Genomic DNA, 19,755 nt, shown 5'->3' with positions numbered 1-19,755 from the left:
AATCTATGTACACAGTTTTGAGGGTTACAGGAATGTCATACCATATAAAAAATTGGGGCGCCATAGCTTTCATGAGATTTTCAAAGGGTTCAAGCCCCAAAGGAGTGAAGAGCAATGGACTAGATAATATCCAAGGACTTTTGCAGCTCAAACATTCTGTCAGTCAATATATACCTGTATTTTTTGTTCCTAACTCGGGATTTTTATAACCCAAATGTTATATAACTTAGAGCCTTTTGGCATTTGTCTCTAGTTATTAATAATATTTCCTATTATACCACATATATGAATTTGTACAAGCACTGGTAAAAGGTAGAGCCCACATTATTTAGGCTCAAAGATCGCCAGGTACTAATTCCCCCAAATCTAAATCTTGGTATCTCACCATCTCTAGCACACCATGAATACTGAAGTTGAAGGACTGAAGGGAAAATAAATTACCAGGTCTGCAAATCAGACTTGGGCTTAACTTATCCAAATAGCAGCATGTGTGGAAGAGGTTAAAATGAGAGTTTAGTTTGCCTACCAGACCCAGGAGCCAGGCTCTGTTTAGACCAGCTTATCACTTCAAAGTAAAACACAGGATCATCCCTTAAATGACCACCATGAATTAGGTCACAACTCTTCATTTTTTTAGGAGGCAAACAGGTGGACAAAAGAGGCAGATCTGATGTGGAAAGAAGGTGCTGAAATTTCCCTCCCTCCTACCTTGGACATTGAAACTTACTTTGATTGATAGGCTGTCATTCATCACTCAAGCATGATTTTGCCTTGAGCATAACTTGAATTTGAAGAATGCTTTGTTGTTCTAACAAATGCTTTATTGTTCTTGCTACATAACCTTTCCGCAGGCCAACTTCTGTAGCATTTCCACATATCCTCATTCAGCCATGAAGTTATTGCTAATACTTAGACTCTTGACAGATTGGATTTATGCTTAATCAAAAATTTTTTACTCACTCATACCAAATACATACACACAGATATGTATATATACAAATTATATACATATGTATACAAATATATATATATATATATATATTTATATATATTTATATATATACACACACACACACACACACACACACACATACATATTATTTACCAGTAGGTGTAGGTCAATAAATATTTAGCAAATTAATGAAAAAATTCATAAATGAATCATTGCTGACTTAAAGTTTTAGCTTAATGGAGTGACTTCATCATGCATTACATCTACTTAAATCATTGTTTTTCCATCTTGCCCCAACGCATACGTGGTAAAATATAGACCAGTAGGAACATAGGATAGGGACAGATATATTTAGGGAATACAAAACATCAAGATCCTATGAAGAAATTTTTGTTTCTTGAATCCTGAGATACTAGGAACAACAATGAAGTATTATCTCCTGAATTGTGATGATAGTCTGCTAAAACAGGTAGAGCATGATTATATTTATTTTTCAGAGAAGCTGAAACCAAGTGAAAGTAACAAACTTGCCCAAGGTCGTAAAGCCAGTAAGTGATACAGCCAAGCCATGAATTCAGTGCCAATTCCAGTTTAGCACACAGCTAGCCTTCATTTTATGCAGAGCCTATTCAGACTGAATATAGGGCTTCATTCATACAGTAGGTCCAGGTTGGCCCACAGAAATAAAGCAAAGGAGAAGTGTTCTTTAGTTTCTGGCTGCATTGTAGCCTATCTCTGAGGACTGAGCTGACATATGGTTGTGGCAAAGACTTCTGACCCATGTATTTTATGCTAACGAGTCCTCCAAAACACCTGGGAGTTTAGTCTCATTAGTAAGAGAAGCACTTAGCTGCTGAACCCACAACTGCACTGCATTTTCATTTGACATTCTTAATTAAGATTGATTTGCTAGTAGTATATGGGGTGGGGAGGCAGTCTGAAATGAACTTACTCATAAATGGATAAGTCATTAGTATTCTAGGAGAGACTTCTAACAATCAGTAAGACTGGGGTAGAAGGATCAGAACACAGAACAGAGTTGGTGGAAACTTCCCCAGCAATAATAACCATGGACTATTTTCCTTGATAAATCAGGATCAAATGCCTAGGTCAGTATTTACCAAACCATAGAATCACCTAGGATACTTGTTTAAAATGTAAATTCCAGGTAGCCCTCCATAAAGATTCTGATTGTATAGTTCTTTGGTGTAAATTAGAATAATCTGTGTTATTAAAAAGCACTGCAGATGATACTGATGTAAGCGCTTGAGCTGCACTTGATAATAACAGGCCAAGTATATAAGAAGATAAGTCAATATTCATCTAAATAACAACAGATTTATAAATAATATAGAGTAACACTCAACAGAGATGATATGGATGCAGTCATATTAATATCTGTGAGGCCCTAGATTTCATGGGACCACAAATAATGAAGTCATAAAACAAAAGCAGGGTCAACTTTTGCCTGGAAAATTGGGGGAGGAACCATAAAGTTTCCGTTTTGACAATAGTTCTGGAACTTGACTTCCACAATTCTGTGCAATTCAATGAAATATTTTTTCAGCACTTACCACATGCTGGTACCTAAATCTCTACCGTCTCATCCATCAAGCCAAGTAAAGGAGACAGGTACAGACAGATAGATAGACATAGATGTAGATGTAGATGTAGATGTAGATGTAGATGTAGATGTAGATGTAGATATAGATATAGATATAGATATAGATATAGATATAGATAGATACAGATCAATACAGAGGACATATGATCACTGAAAACCAATATGATAATAGACTAAAGAAAATGCCTGAAATTTTATTATTAGAGTAAGTCTTTGAAGCATACTACAGACATGAGCTCCCTGAAAGAACTAACGCAAATTGGCATTGTCCATGATATCCATGTGTTCAGTAAATATTAAACGGATAAAGAGAACTGGCTACCTAATTAACTAGATAATTCAGTACAAATTATTGTTGTGATAATTGTGGTAATTGGTTTTCATTTTTTATTTGCACTGTACTCTTTTTATAAACTATATATATTATGGGGCCACCTACCTACAGGTATTCAAAACCGCTATACACTTCCAAAAATGGTCCCTGAGGTCTTCTTATATGACTGATCCTAGAAGATAGTGTAAAACACACTATCAAGAAAGGAGAGAAGAAGAACAGGGGGGAAAAAAACAACAAAGAAAGTCATGAAAGTACAGAATAAGTTGATAGAAATAAATCTAAATATATTAGTAATGACATTAAATATAAGTGGACTAATTTATGCTTTCAGCCAAGATGAATGAAGAAAAGGAACAGGTTTACTTTATTCACTTTAAACAACTAGAAAACCAGAAAAAATACATGAAACTATGGTTTTCAGACATTGGACAAGAAGCAACGCAGGCCTATGATTCCAAAAGGAGGAAAATATGCACGATTGCATCAGATTACTGCCTAGAGATAGTTTTTATGCTGCCTGTTTCACAAGAAAGGGGAACCCAAATAGAGCCCTTTGATCCTGCTGAGTTGGGGAGGCAGAGGTTGAAGTTTAGAAAGGCCACAGTGGCTAGAAATTGTAGAGAACAGAACTGTAAAGGAGAGAGCTGGACAGAAGAGAGAGAGAGCGATTGAGATCTGTGGAGGGCTTTCCCCCTGTCCCCCGCCCTGAGTAGTTGGCTGAGTCCTGATATGCACATATGTGAGAGGGAAAGAGAGTGTGGTAAGAGGATCACCAAGGTGAGGAAATTTGGCAGGATATTAGAAAGAGTCACAAGATTGTCATGGAAACCTACTTCTGGAAAATGTTATATAGATCCACATGTCCACAGCTACACTATTTATAAAGGGGAAACACTGAAAACATGTCTAGTAATTAGGTAATTATTGTGTAAATTGTGTTGTATAAAATAGATAACATTCTGGGGTCTTTGAACCCAAAGAATCTATGAATTCTGCTGCTTACAGTAAATTTTGAGGACATATGTATTTTGGGAACATTCAGTGGTTCTTAATCCTGTACACATTCGAATCATCTAGGGTTTTTATTTTTTTAATACTGATGATTTGGACCCACTCCTGATTAAGCAAATCTGAATTTCCGAGTATGAGGCCTAGGCAGCAAGCCCTTGTATTAGTCTGGAACACACCAAGGGATGAGAATCACTGGAACAGAAGCATCATCACTTAAATCTAGTTCTCAAAGGGTTTTTCATCTAAAATATAAGAATTACTTTTATAGATGAAAATAGTATGCACTCATTAAAAATGCTTATTACAAAGATTATGAAAAACATGCTAAAATACTTATAATGTTGAAAAAAAGTACAATGCTAACCTGTATGTGTACTGTGATTATTATAACTACCTAAAGAACATATATAAAGGTAAAAGTGCTGAAAGAATGTATGACAAAATATTGTGAAGAATGGTTTTAGTATTTTATTTTCCAAAATTTCTGGTTCATATTTGGGTGGGGGTGGTAATCTTTGAAGGACACCCAGCAAGTGGTGTGTAAGGACACCCTGGTGGGTTGCCTTCCGGGAGACCCTCTGGTATCCTTAACTTCCTGACATTTCTCTTTCAGACTCAATATGCCACTCAGTCATTGTTCAGTGCTATCTTCTTAAAACTAAAAATTGGGATGGCCTAACTTAAGGATTTCCCTGCAGGATGTCTGATTCTAACCTCTGCCCTTTGCCATGACTTTTAGTCTTTCAGATCTCCCAAATCAGAAGTTTCAGATCCATCATTTCTTTGGAATCATGGTTATAGAATAGCAATTTTTCTTCCCTGAAGAGACCTAAATAAAAAGATGAACATTTGGTATCCTAAACTCTTTTCCCACAGAATGTGGAAAACCCCCTTGTGTGGAAGCTAGAAAATAACTGATGCTAACCATTGCAAGGCACAAAGCATGCAACTTTTAACTACTGCAAGACTAATAGACTGATTATAACCTCTTTCCTGCTGGGCCGGAAAACCTGCAGGCATTCTTCTTTCCAGAAGTTAGATAATAGTCCCTGTTGTTCTTTCTTTTAATTTCATAAAATAGCAAATCCCTGTAGTCCTTAGTGATTTAGCCAAGTAAGCAATTATAGGAAATTGCTGGATCCATCTGCTTTTCCCCCAATAGATTTGAAGATGAGAATGGTATGTTCAGTATTTCATTCTTCCAAAAAGTCAATCAAACTCCTACTGCTTTGTAAGGTCATTGAATACCTCCTGCTGGCTCCTTCCAGAACTCTGGTTGGGAAGCTTCCTAAAACAGCAGTACTGGTATATTAGTCAGGTCTCCTTTGGTTGCAAATGGCAGAAACCCCTCCCACTAGCTTATGGATAAACAACAAAAAATGACAGTAGGTACTATGTAATAGCTCACATAACATAAAGTCTAGAAGCAGGCTAGATGCAAGGTGTCATCAAGCATCTCTCTCATTCTCTCAGTTATACTTTCCTGTATATTCACCTGTTTATTCACCATAAGTCTCCCTTCAAGTGGAGGCAAAGATGGCTGGTCCTACCCAACTCCAGGCTCACATTGTCCTTGCATGTGATCAGAAGGAAAGAGGTCATTTCTCTCCCAGGATCTGCATCAATCTCTGTAAAAAGTTTGGCCCTACTTAGAGCACACAGTCTGTGTGTGGTACAGCTTGAACAAGTACCCCAATAATTGGCCAACTTAGATGCCTATTAACATGACTCAAGGACTTGTAGTCTATGGTCTCACCAAGTGGAGGGAATGATTTATCTCCACCATATTGTATATCTGAAACGAGTAATCCATTTAAAATTATCAAGAGCAAAGGAGAAAGAAAATTTAGGTGAAAAAAATAATTTTAATAACTTGTCACTGAATGATAGAGGTAATACAGTCAAGAAAAAGACTTAGAGAATTATAAAGGGAATCAAAAACTGAAACTAAATAATCAAATTATTGGCTTTTAATTCCCTTTATCCTTTATATTCCTCTCTGAGTACCTATTTTATGATGGTGTGCAAAATCAACATGCCTTTAGAATTTTTTTTTTCAACGTTTATTTATTTTTGGGACAGAGAGAGACAGAGCATGAACGGGCGAGGGGCAGAGAGAGAGGGAGACACAGAATCGGAAACAGGCTCCAGGCTCTGAGCCATCAGCCCAGAGCCCCACGCGGGGCTCGAACTCACGGACTGCAAGATCGTGACCTGGCTGAAGTCGGACGCTTAACCGACTGTGCCACCCAGGCGCCCCTAGAATTTTTTTATTTATTCTCAAAGCACATATATTTATAATACACATATAGTTATTAAGCAACTATCATAACAACAGAAACATAACACTAAACAAAAATAAAGAAATATCTGTCCATAATCTTAACCCCATGAAGAAAACCATTAATTCAAACAGGAAACTTGATTTATTCCTATTTCTCTTCAGTCTTTGTCCATGCATAAAATTTTCTAGTCTAATAAAAATTCATATAGAATGTCACATTCCGGGGCGCTTGGGTGGCGCAGTCGGTTAAGCGTCCGACTTCAGCCAGGTCACGATCTCGCGGTCCGTGAGTTCGAGCCCCGCGTCAGGCTCTGGGCTGATGGCTCGGAGCCTGGAGCCTGTTTCCGATTCTGTGTCTCCCTCTCTCTCTGCCCCTCCCCCGTTCATGCTCTGTCTCTCTCTGTCCCAAAAATAAATAAACGTTGGAAAAAAAAAAAATTAAAAAAAAAAAAAAAAAAAAAAGAATGTCACATTCCAGTTTTAAGCACAATATATCATAAATATTTCTGTGTTGCTAAATAATCTTTATAATCATAATTACAATGCCTGCATAATATTTATTGATTAGATATTTGCTATTTCACTTAACCAGTTTCTAATGCTTAAGATGATGTTACTTTTCAGTTTTAATGTAACATTGTAATAAACATATTTATGTGGGAAACTTTACATTCTTTTTAAACTTTCCTTAAATTCCAAGAAGTGGAATTATTGTGTTAAAGGTACGAACAAATTTAATGACATGATTGTTGCTACATATATGTGCTGTTTTTCACAATCATTCCAATGATTTACATGAAATATGAATACACCATTTTACAATAACTACATCAACTTTGGATATTATAAAACTTTACCACAATCCCTGGTTCTCCAAACTAAAGTAGTACTTCCTGATTCCCTTTGTCACCTTCTATCCCCATACTCTGCTTGATTTTCTCCTCTAACCCTTTTCATTACCAAGAGATATTTGTACTTTCTTTTAGCTCTTCTGTCATGCTGTCAATTTAAACATATTGTTGATTAAGTCAGAATTTTATCTGTTTTATTCATGCTGTATCACTACTGCCTACCAGAGTGCAGAGTAGTATATTAATGTTTTGCCTGAGCTTACTTTTTCTTTATAGAAGTAAAATTTACACTAAGTGAAATGCACAGATCATAAATATACAGTTAAATGAATTTTGATAAATGTATACACCATGTAACCAATACTCTTTAAGATATAGAATATCTTAGTTCTTAGTGCCTACTTCCAGTCATTACCCATTCCACATTAGCAACCACTATTTTTATTTCTATCCTCATGGATTCGTTTTAACTCTTCTAAACCTTATATAATTAGAATTACGCAGTATGTACTTCTTTATGTTCTCTTTCACTCGATATGTATTTGAGATGTATCCATATATTTGTGTGCATCAGAAGTTCATTCTTTATTTGTTGAAGAGTACTATTCCACTATATGAATATTTACAGATTCCTATTGATGGACATTTAGGTGATCTTCAGTTTTTAGCAATGATGAATAAAGCTTCTATAAACATTCTTGTACATACTTTTTGGCCATAGGTAAAAATATAAGAGTGAAATTGCTAAGTGGATGTTTATTAAAAATAACTACCAGTTATCTTCCAAAGTGGTTGTAACATTTTATACTCCTACCAGTAATGTCAACCATCTGTCAGAGATAGAACATGTTATCTTTGCTGTGATGCTACTAATCTTTTTCATTTTAGCTATTTTGGTGGTTAGGTAGTAGCATCTCATTTTGGTTTTAATTTGTATTTCACTGATGACAATTATACTGAGCACCTTTTACATGCTTATTGCCCATTCCCTATGTTTTTTTTGTGAAGTGTCTTTTTACATACTTGGACATTTTTAATGGGTTATCATTTTTATTGATTTTTTTATCTTATGGATAGTTGTCCTTTGTTGTGCATATGTATTGCAAATATTTTTGTGCAAACTTGCCTTACTTAATTTTCTTACTAATATCTTTTGATGAGCAGAACTTCTAAGTTTTGATGAAGACTAATTGATCAATTTTTTTTATGAATAGCTCTTCTTTTGCCCTGACTAAGAAATCTGCTGGTAGTAATACAGATATAGTCTCCTATGTTTTATTCCATAAGTTTTATATTTTAGCTGTAATATTTAGGTCTGTGAGTCATTTCAGATTATTTTTATACATAGTTTGAAGTAAGAATGGAGGCTTATTCTTCTTTCTATACTTTCATTTCAGGATGTCTGACATTTGGGGTCAGAAAATACTTTGTTGTGAGAAGCTACCCTATTCATTGTAAGATGCTCAGCAGCATGCCTGGCCTTTACCACCTAACTAGATGCCATTAGTGTCCCTACTAATTGTGGCAGTCAAAAATTTTCCATATATTGCCATATGTCTCCTGACCATTCTATCTCCAGGGAGTTGAGGGGGTGGGGGGGGTGGGGAGGTGGCATTGCCTCTGGTTGAGAACCACTGGTTTATAAAATTGTTCTGACATCATCCTTTCACCATTAAATTGTCTTGGCATCTTTTTCAAAATTTAATTATTGTATATATGTGGATTTTTTTCCTGTATTATCTGCTGTTCATATGATCTACTTGTCTGAATTATACCAGTACTGCAGTTTTTATTATTTTAAAATCAGGTAGTACAGAGTACTTCAACTCTATTCTTCTTTTTCAGGATTTGATGATGTTGAACAAAATCAAATTCTGAAATCTTCCAAAAAATATTAGTTCTAGTAGTTGTTTTATAGATTTCTGCGGATTTCCTACAAATCCAGTAATGTCATTGGCAACTCAAGATAGATTTACTTCTTCCTTTCCAGTAGGCATGCCTTTTATTCTTTCTTTAAGTTTTTATTTAATTCCACATAAGTAACAAACGGGTAATATTAGTTTCAGGTGTACAATTTAATGATTCAATACTTCCATACAATACCTGGTGCTCATCAAAACAAGTACACTCCTTGATCTCCATTAACTGTTTAGCCCCCTACCCACTTTACCTCTGGTAACCATAAGTTTGTTCTCTATAGTTAAGAGTCTGTTTCTTGGTTTGCCTCTCTCTCTTTCTTCTCTATGCCCATTTGTTTTGTTTCTTAAATTCCACATATGAATGCATGTAGTATTTTTCTTCCTCTGGCTGACTTATTCCACTTAGCATAATACTCTCTAATTCCATCCATGTCATTGCAAATGGCAAAATTTCATTCTTTTTTTATGGCTGAATACTATTCTATTGTATGTATGTACACACACACACACACACACGCACACACACATACGTACCACATCCAATGGGAAAAAGACAGTCTCTTCAACAAATGGTGTTGGGAAAACTGGACAGCAACATGTGAAAGAATGAAACTGGGCCACTTTCTCACACCATACACAAAAATAAATACAAAATGGATAAAATACCTCAATGTGAGACATGAAACCATTAAAATCCTAGAGGAAAACAGGCAGTAACCTCTTTGACATCGGCTATAACAACTTCTTACTAGATATGTCTCCTGAGAAAAGGGAAACAAAAGCAAAAATAAACTATTGGGACTTTGTCAAAATGAAAACTTCTGTACAGGAAAGGAGCAGGCAGCAAAACTAAAATGCAACCTATGGAATGAGAGAAGATATTTGCAAATGACATACCTGATAAAGAGTTAGCATCTAAAATATATAAAGAACTTACAAAACTGAACCTCCCAAAAATGAATAATCCAATTAAGAAATGAGAAGAAGACATGAATACACATTTTTCCAAAGAAGACATACAGATGGCTTACAGACACATTCCTTTTATTCTTGCCTTGTTGCACTGAATAGGACATCTGGTACAATGTTAAACAGAAGTGAGAAATGGCAAGATTTCATTATTTTTTTAACGTTTTATTATTTATTTTTGAGAGAGAGAGGCACAGCATGATTGGGAAGGGGCAAAGACAGAGGGAAACACAGAATCTGAAGCAGCTCCAGGCTCTGAGCTGTCAGCAACAGAGCCCGAGGTGACGCTTGAACTCATGAACCATGAGATCATGACCTGAGCTGAAGTCAGATGCTCAACCAACTGAGCCACCCAGGCGCCCCAAGATTTCATTCTTTTTGATGGCCGAGTAACATTCCATTGTATACATATACCACATCTTCTTTATTCATTCATCTATCAGTCGATGGACACTTGGGCTTTCTCCATAGTTTGGCTATTGTTGATAATGCTGCTATAAACAACGGGGTGCAGGTGACCTTCAAATCAGTATTTTTGTATTCTATGCGTAAAAATCTAGTAGATCAATTGCTGGATTGTACAGTAGTTATATTTTTAACTTTTTAAAGAACCTCCATACTGTTTTCCAGTATGGCTGCATCAGTTTGCATTCCCACCAACAGTGCAAGAGGATTCCCCTTTCTCCACATCCTGACCAACATCTATAGTTTCCTATGTTGTTAATTTTAGCCATTCTGACACATATGAGGTGATATTTCATCATGGTTTTGATTTGTATTTCCCAGATGATGAGTGATGTTGAGCATCTTTTCATGTGTCTGTTTGCCATCTGGTTGTCTTTTTCACCTTTTATTTCTGAGTCTGTCTTTGGAACACATCTTTTTTAGATAGCACATAGTTGGGTCTTATGTTTTTATATAGTCTGACAATCCCTGTCTTTAAAGTGGAGTGTTCATACTCTTGTCTCCTCCTGGACATTACCCTCTCTTGCATTTCAATCCTATATCTGCTCTCTTGCTGGACAACAGAGAACTCCAGACCCAGAGTCTATGACAAATTGGAAAGTCAGCTACATCTTCTGGTTTTGAGGATAATGCCTTGTGAAGAAGAGGTTCTGGAGTGACCTACAGTGCAGTTTCCCTTCTTCCCCAGGACTTGGAGCTTCAGGCTACTTCAAGGAACAAATCAAAGCACACCTGGCAGGGTCCAAAACATCACTACGAGTAGGGAGATAAAGTAACCAAAGTCACAACAACAGAGAGCAAGTTACACTCTCCAAAAAAACATCTCCTGAAGGGCCAGGCCCTGGACAGTGTATGACCCCTCTTTAATATAGTAGTACTTGCAGGTGCAGGGCACATAACAAGCTTTTAAAACACTTAAGGGACACAAAACTAGTCAAAATGATGAAATGGAAGATTCTCCTCAAAAGAAATCCCAGGAAGAAATGACAGTTAAAGAATTGCTCAAAACGGATATGAACAATATAACTGAACAATAATTTAAATAATAGTCATAAGATTAATCACTGGGCTTGAAGAAAAGCATAGAAGACAGCAGAGAATCTATTGCTGCAAAGATCAAGGAACTAAGAAATATAGTCATGATGAATTAAAAAATGTTGTGAATGAGGTGCAAAATAAACTAGAGGCAGTGACAGTGAGGAACGAAGAGGCCGAGGGGAGATTAAGTGAAACAGAAGATAAAATTATGGAAAAAGATGAAGCTGAGAAAAATAGAGATAAAAACATTCTGGACCATGAGGAGAGAATTAGAGAACTAAGTGATTCAATGAAACAGAACAATATCTGTATCACGGGAGTTCCAGAAGAAGAAGAGGAGAGAGAAAGGGGCCAAAGCAATGAAAAAAATCATTGCTGAGAACTTCCCCAATCTGGGGAAGGAAACAGACACTGAAATCCAAGAGGCACAGAGAACTCCCTTCAGACATAACTTGAATTGGTCTTCTGCATGATGCATCATAGTGAAACTGGCAAAATACAAAGATAAAGAAAGAATTCTGAAAGCAGCTAGGGATAAAGGGCCTTAACCTACAAGGGTAGACACATAAGGATAGTAGCAGACCTATCTACTGAAACTTGGCAGGCCAGAAAGGACTGGCAGGAAATTTTCAATGTGCTTAATCGGAAAAATATGCATCCAAGAATCCTTTATCAAGCAAGCCTGTCATTCTGAATAGAAGGAGAGGTAAAGGTTTTCCCAAACAAACAAACGGAAGGACTTCATCACCACTAAACCAGCCCTACAAGAGATCCTAAGGGAGACTCTGTGAGTGAAATGTTGCAAAGACCACAAAGGACTAGAGACATCACTACAAGCGTGAAACCTACAGATAACACAGTGACTCTAAACCCATATATTTCAATAACATCACTGGATGTAAATGGACTAAATGTTCCAATCAAAAGACATAGGGTATCAGAATGGATAAAAAACAAGACCCATCTATTTACTGTCTACAAGAGACCCATTTTAGACCTGGTGACATTTTCAGATTGCAAGTGAGGGGATGGAGAACCATCTGTCATGCTACTGAAAGTCAAAAGAGAGCTGGAGTAGCCATACTTATATCAGACAAACTAGATTTTAAACTAAAGGCTGTAACAAGAGATGAAGAAGAACATTATATCATAATTACAGGGTCTATCCATCAAGAGCTAACAATTATAAATGTTTATGCACTGAATTTGAAAGCACCCAAATATATAAGACAATTAATCACAAACATAAGCAATCTTATTGGTAAGAATGTGGTAATTGCAGGAAACTTTAATACTCTACTTACAACAATGGAAAGATCATCTAGGCAGAAAATCAATAAAGAAACAATGGCCCTGAATAATGCACTGGACCAGATGGACTTGACAGATATATTTAGAACTTTTCATCCTAAAGCAGCAGAATACACATTCTTCTCAAGTGCTCATGGACCATTCTCCAAGGTAGATCACATACTGAGTCAAAAAACAGCTCTCAATAAATACAAAATAATTAAGATCATACCATGCACACTTTCAGATCACAATGCTATGAAAGTTTAAATCAATGACAGGAAAAGGTTTGGAAAACTTCCAAATGCATGGAGGTTAAAGAGCATCCTACTAAATAATGAATGGGTCAACCAGGCAATTAAAGAAGAAATTAAAAAATATGTAGAAACAAATGAAAATGAAAATGACAGTCCAAACACGTTTGGGATGCAGCAAAGTCAGTCCTAAGAGGAAAATACATTGCAATCCAGGCCTATCTCAAGAAACAAGAAAAATCCCAAATACAAAATCTAACAGCACACCTCAAGGAACTAGAAGCAGAACAACAAAGAAGCTCCAAAACTAGCAGAAGAAGAGAAATAATAAAGATTGGAGCAGGAATAAACAATATAGAATCCAAAAAAAAAAAAACCCAGTAAAACAGATCAATGAAACTAAGAGTTGGTTTTTTGAAAAAATAAACAAAATTGATAAACCCCTAGCCAGACTGCTTAAAAAGAAAGGTAGAGGACCCAAATAGATAAAATCCCTCAGAAATACAAGCAATTATTAGAGAATACTATGAAAAATTATATGCCAACAAACTGGACAACCTGGAAGAAATGGACAAATTCCTAGACACCCACACACTACCAAAACTCAAATGGGAAGAAATAGAAAATATGAATAAACCCATAACTAGTGAAGAAATTGAGTCAGTTATCAAAAATCTCCCAACAAATAAGAGTCCAGGACCAGATGGCTTCCCTGGGGAATTCTACCAGACATTTAAAGCAGAGTTAATACCTATCCTTCTCAAGCTGTTCCAAAAAATAGAAATGGAAGGAAAACTTATGGACTCTTTCTATGAAGCCAGCATTACCTTGATTCCCAAACCAGACAGAGACCCCACAAAAAAAGGAGAATTACAGCCAATATCCCTGATGAACATGGATGCAAAACTTCTCAACAAGTTACTAGAAAATTGAATTCAACAGCATATAAAAAGAATTATTCACCATGAGCAAGTGGGATCCATTCCTGGGATGCAGGACTGGTTCAACATTCGCAAATCAATCAATGTGATACATCCCATTAATAAAAGAAAGGATAAGAATCATATGATCCTGTAAATAGATTCAGAAAAAACATTTGACAAAATACAGCATCCTTTCTTAATAAAAACCCTTAAGAAAGTTGGGCTAGAAGGAACATACTTAAACATCATAAAATCCATTTATGAAAAGCCCACAGCTAATATCATCCTCAATGAGGAAAAACTGAGAGCTTTCCCCTGAGATCAGGAACATGACAGGGATGTCCACTCTCACCACTGTTGTTTAACGTAGTGTTGGAAGTCCTAGCATCAGCAATAAGACAACAAAATGAAATCAAAGACATCAAAATTTGCAAAGAAGAAGTCAAACTCACTTTTTGAAGATGACATGATACTCTACATGAAAAACTCAAAGGACTCCACCAAAAGACTGCTAGAACTGATACATGAATTCAACAAAGTTGCAGGGTACAAAATCAATGTACAGAAATTGGTTGCATTTTTATACACCAATAATGAAGCAACAGAAAGAGAAATCAAGAAACTGATCCCATTTATAATTGCACCAAGAACCATAACATACCTAGGAATAAATCTAACCAAAGATGTAAAAGCTCTGTATGCTGAAAGCTTACTATAGAAAGCTTCTGAAGGAAATTGAAGAAGACACAAAGAAATGGAAAAACATTCCATGCTCATGGATTGGAAGAATAAATGTTGTTAAAATATCAATACTGCCCAAAGCAATCTACACATTCAATGCAATCCCAATCAAAATTGCACTGGAATTCTTCTCACAGATAGAACAAACAATCCTAAAATTTGTATAGAACCACAAAAGACCTCAAATATCCAAAGTAACATTGAAAAAGAAAACCAAAGCAGGAGGCATCACAATCCCAGACTTTCACTTCTACTAAAAAGCTGTAATAGCCAAGACAATATGGTATTGACACAAAAACAGACACATAGACCAATGGAATAGAATAGAGAACCCAGAATTGGACCCACATATAAATGGCCAACTAATCTTTGACAAAGCAGGAAAGAGCATCCAATGGAGAAAAGACAGTGTCTTTAGCAAATGGTTCTGGGAGAACTGGACAGCAACATTCAGAAGAATGAAACTAGATCACTATCTTATACCATACACAAAAATAAACTCTAAATGGATGAAAGACCTAAATGTGAGAGAAGAAACCATCAAAAACCTAGAGAAAAAAGCAGGCAACAACTCTCTGACCTCACCCACAGCAATTTCTTGCTCGACACATCTCCAAAGGCAAGGGAATTAAAAGCAAAAATGAAGTATTGGGACCTCATCAAGATAAAAATCTTCTGCATTGCAAAGGAAACAATCAACAAAACTAAAAGGCAACCGACGGATTGGGAAAAGATATTTGCAAGTGACACGTCAGATAAAGGGTTAGTATCCAAAATCTATAAAGAAATTACCAAACTCAACACCTGAAAAACAAATAATCCAGTGAAGAAATGGGCAGAAGACATGAATAGACACTTTTCCAAAGAAAACATCCAGATTGCAAACAGACACACAACGAGATGCCCAATGTCACTCATCATCAGGGAAATACAAATCAAAGTCACACTGAGGTACCACCTCATACCAGTCAGAGTGGCTAAAATGAACAAATCAGGAAACTACAGATGCTGGCGAGGATGTGGAGAAATGGGAATCCTCTTGCACTGTTGGTGGGAATGCAAACTGGTGCAGCCACTCTGGAAAACAGTGTGGAGGTTCCTCACAAAATTAAAAATAGATCTACCCTATGACCCAGCAATAGCACTGCTAGGAATTTACCCAAGGGCTACAGGACTACTGATGAATAGGGGCACATGTACCCCAATGTTTATAGCAGTGCTTTCAACAATAGCCAAATTATGGAAAGAATCTAAATGCACTTCAACTGATGGATGGATAAAGATGTGGTTTATATATACTACTTGGAATGAGAAAGAATGAAATCATGCCATTTACAGCAACAGGGATGGCACTGGAAGCTATTATCCTGAGTGAAATAAGTCAATCAGAGAAGGACAGATATCACATGTTTTCACTCATATGTAGATCTTGAGAAACTTAAGGAAGACCATGGGGGAAGGGAAGGGGAAAAAATAGTTACAGAGAGGGAGGGAGGGAGGCAAACCACAAGAGACTCGTAAGTACAGAGAACAAACTTAGAGTGAAGAGGGGGATGGGGGAGAGGGGAAAATGTGTGATGGCCACTGAGGAGGGCAATTGTTGGGATGAGCACCGGGTGTTGTATGTAAGCCAAATTGGCAATAAATTATATTTTTAAAAAAGAACCATCTAAAAAATAAGTAAAATAAAATGTTCAGTCCATTTTCATGTAGTATAATTATTTTTTTTTTAATCTGAGCACAGTTGACACACAATGCTACACTAGTTTTAGGAACACAACAAAGTAACTCAAGTCCACACATTATGCCATGCTCATCATAAGTGTAACGATCTGTCACCACCCTATGCCACCACAATACCATTGACGATATTCCTCATGCTGCAGCCCCCATTCCTGTGACCTAGTCATTCCGCAACTAGAAGACCATATCTCCTACTCCCTTTTACCCACCTACCTATCACCCAACTCTGGCAACCATCAGTCTTCTCTTTGCATTTGTAGGTCTGATTCTGCTTTTTTGTTGTTGTTTATTCATTTTTTAAAGTCCATATATAAATGAAATCATATATTTGATTTATTTAATATGATCATATGATATTTGACTTATTTCACTTGGCATAATACCCTTTATGTCCATCCATTTAGTATAATTATTGATATGGTTGGCGCTACGTCTATTTGGTTTCTAATTGTTCACTCTGATTTTTGTCCTTTTTCTTCTTCTTGTCCCTTTCTTCTTCCTGTCTCCCTTATTTGGAAGGATTAGCTAAATATTTTTAGTACTCCATCTAATTTTGCCTATTGACTTTTTAATTATATATCTCTTACTATAAATTTTTGGTAACCATCCTAGTAATTACAGTATCTATCCTTTACTTATTATTGCCTACTTAAAAATAATATTTAGCACTTCAGATGAAATGTAAGAAACTTGGAAGAACATATCCTATAGTTCTGTTTATTCTTCTCCCATCCTTTGTGTTATTGTTGTCGTACATTTTCCTTCTATATATAAGCTAAACAGGACATGTGATATTTTCATCTTAAACTCTCACTTGTAAAGAAATCAAGTTGTCTTTTAAAGAAATCAAGAAATGTAAAAGGTAGTTTACATTCACCTAAATAATTATTTCCAGTGCATTCCATTCCTTTCTGTAGATTCCAATTTTCATATGATATTGTTTTGTTTTTCTTCAACCTGAAAAAAAAACCTCAACATTCTTTGTAACACAAAACTTCTAACAAAATATTCTTTTACTTTTTATTGTAGATAGTTTTCTGGCTGGCATTTTGTTGTTGTTATTGTTGTTGTTGTTGTTGTTCAGTTACTTTGAAGTTGTAATGCTTTTGTTTTTAGCTTCTATTGTTTTTTAGTAAGAAATGAGCCATCATTCTCATCGTGGTTCCCATACATGATTGTGTTCTTTTACCTCTAGCTGCAGGACTTTTTTCCTTATCTTTGATTTTCAGCAGTTTAACAATTAGGTACCTAGTGTGGCTTCCTTTGTCTTTATCCTATTTGGATTCACTGAATTTCCTGGATCCCTGGGTTGATGTGTAGGGGAAAAAAATGTGGAGCCATTCTTTCTTAAAATATATTTTTGCCCATTCTCCATATCTTTTCCCACTGAGGCTCCTTTTACAATGTGTTAGATCACTTGATATTGTCCCATGAGTTACTAGGTCTCTGTACATCTTTGATAATCTTTTTTCTTAATCTGCTTTGGTTTGCATAATTTCTATTTATGTTATGCTTTGTTAGGATGAGTTTATTTGGGTTTAACCCCTAGTCCTACTGCATGGCACTTACTTACTCTAGAGTGTGTTTTTCTTCTAACGTGCACCCTAATGGATTTCCACTGGATATTTGAGGTAGGCAGTAAGTTCTCTCCAATTTAAATGGGGTGACCTCCACCTCCTAGTATTCTGTGACCTCTCTTACATCAGTTGCTTCTCAACCCCTTGCATAAGTTGTGATGTGTTGCTCCCTTTTGTCTTACCTTGAGGAGTCAAGACCAGACCTTATTTAAAAACATGAGCAAAACCCACATGTACACCCAAACCCAGCTTTCTGTTTCCAGTCTCTACTACACAAATTCCAACCATTTCTGCAACCCTAAACTATGATCACTGTCTCATAAGAGGCAGATGTCTAGTTTCTGTTTGGGTTCATTCAGAAAAATGCCTCAGGGCAGAAAGTTGGGGTTAACATAGAGCTCATCACATGTGTTTCCCTTCTCTCAAGGATTATAGTCTTGCACTGCCTGTTTATCTATTCCTGGAAACAGTTACCTCATTTATTTTGTCCAGTTTTATGGTTGTATATATATATATGTCAGGGCAAGTACAAAACCAATATCTTAGTCATGGCTAGATGTGAAAGTCTATTGCATCTTGGCCTTTTGGCCAAGACTAAGTGTAGTATCTGTTCTTATCAGTTCAGCAAACTTTGAAAAAATAAATAAATAAATGAATTTTGGCAAAATCAGGAAATTTTTTTAAAAGTATGCTTTGCTAATCATCTCCATCCTCGGGGCAACCTCTTACACAAACTCATCCACCTGTCATGTGTCCCTTTTACTAGAAAAATGCTTTAGATCAAATCCTTATTAACATATTAGTATATTTGCATTTTGAAAACATCCTTTGAAGTAAAGCCTGAATACAAAAATAATAGAGAAAATCAATGAAGCCAAAGTAGGTTCTTTGAAATGATAATCAACAAAACTGACAAACTTTAACTACATTGACTAAGAAAAAAAATCTACCTGATCTAGCCTAATGATGAGCTCTTCCATTAGTAATTAATGATCTTTGCTTTGTTTATGTCATCTGCTTTAGAACCTGAATTCTTTCAAAGAAATGCTCCTCCTGTTTCTATAAAAATAGTACTACTAAAATATATTACATAACACTAATATCTGGAAGTCTCTTCATGGTAAATAAATGTGAAATATCATTTTTGATATTGAAAAAAAGTAGAAAAGTTAGAAAATAAAAAAAAAATTTAAACTTTCATGCATCTCCACTAGCTAATAAAAAATTAATGGACAAAGAATGTTCCTTTTGATCCTCAAATTGCCCCCTCTCATTTTTGCCATAAACTTTGCATATGGCAAGCTCATTACTGATATTAAATATATATGTACCACCTTGACACTACATTTAATCAAATACATACTTACTGCCTTGATACTACACTTATAGCACAAAAGAACAAGTCTATGCAGCTAACAGTCTTACTAATCTCATCATTTTTTTCTTCAGATCATGGAATTTTCTTTTTTTGCATAATTCTCCATGTTCTTTTCTCCTTATTACTGTTCATAACCAACAGAGAGGATGGACAAGAGTGGCTACAAATTAAATAATGTTTATATTTCATAATAAAATTGTCACCATGGATACCATATGTTATGATGCCTCCTCAGTTTGCATCCATGTACTATATTCAAACATCAGGAGAGAGATTGAGGAATCAGAAGATCTTGCTTGTAGTTCTCTACCTTTTACTAACAAGCTGTAAGACCACTGGTAATTTCATTTAATATCTTTGGTGCCTTGGTTTCACAATCTGTAAAATGATGAGGTTAGA

General features: G+C 35.9%; 1 pseudogene; it reads left to right on the top strand.

Annotated features, from left to right (window-relative positions):
- Window positions 1–18,546: 18,546 nt before the first annotated feature.
- On the top strand, window positions 18,547–18,704 carry LOC112850631 (U2 spliceosomal RNA; annotated as a pseudogene).
- The last annotated feature ends 1,051 nt before the right edge of the window (window positions 18,705–19,755 follow it).

This window comes from Puma concolor, chromosome C2 (assembly GCF_028749965.1).
Source record: "Puma concolor isolate L17-30 chromosome C2, mPumCon1.1.hap2, whole genome shotgun sequence".
Taxonomy (NCBI): Eukaryota; Metazoa; Chordata; class Mammalia; order Carnivora; family Felidae; genus Puma; species Puma concolor.
Note: the sequence above shows the minus strand (reverse complement) of the source record. Positions and strands in the feature narration are given on the sequence as shown.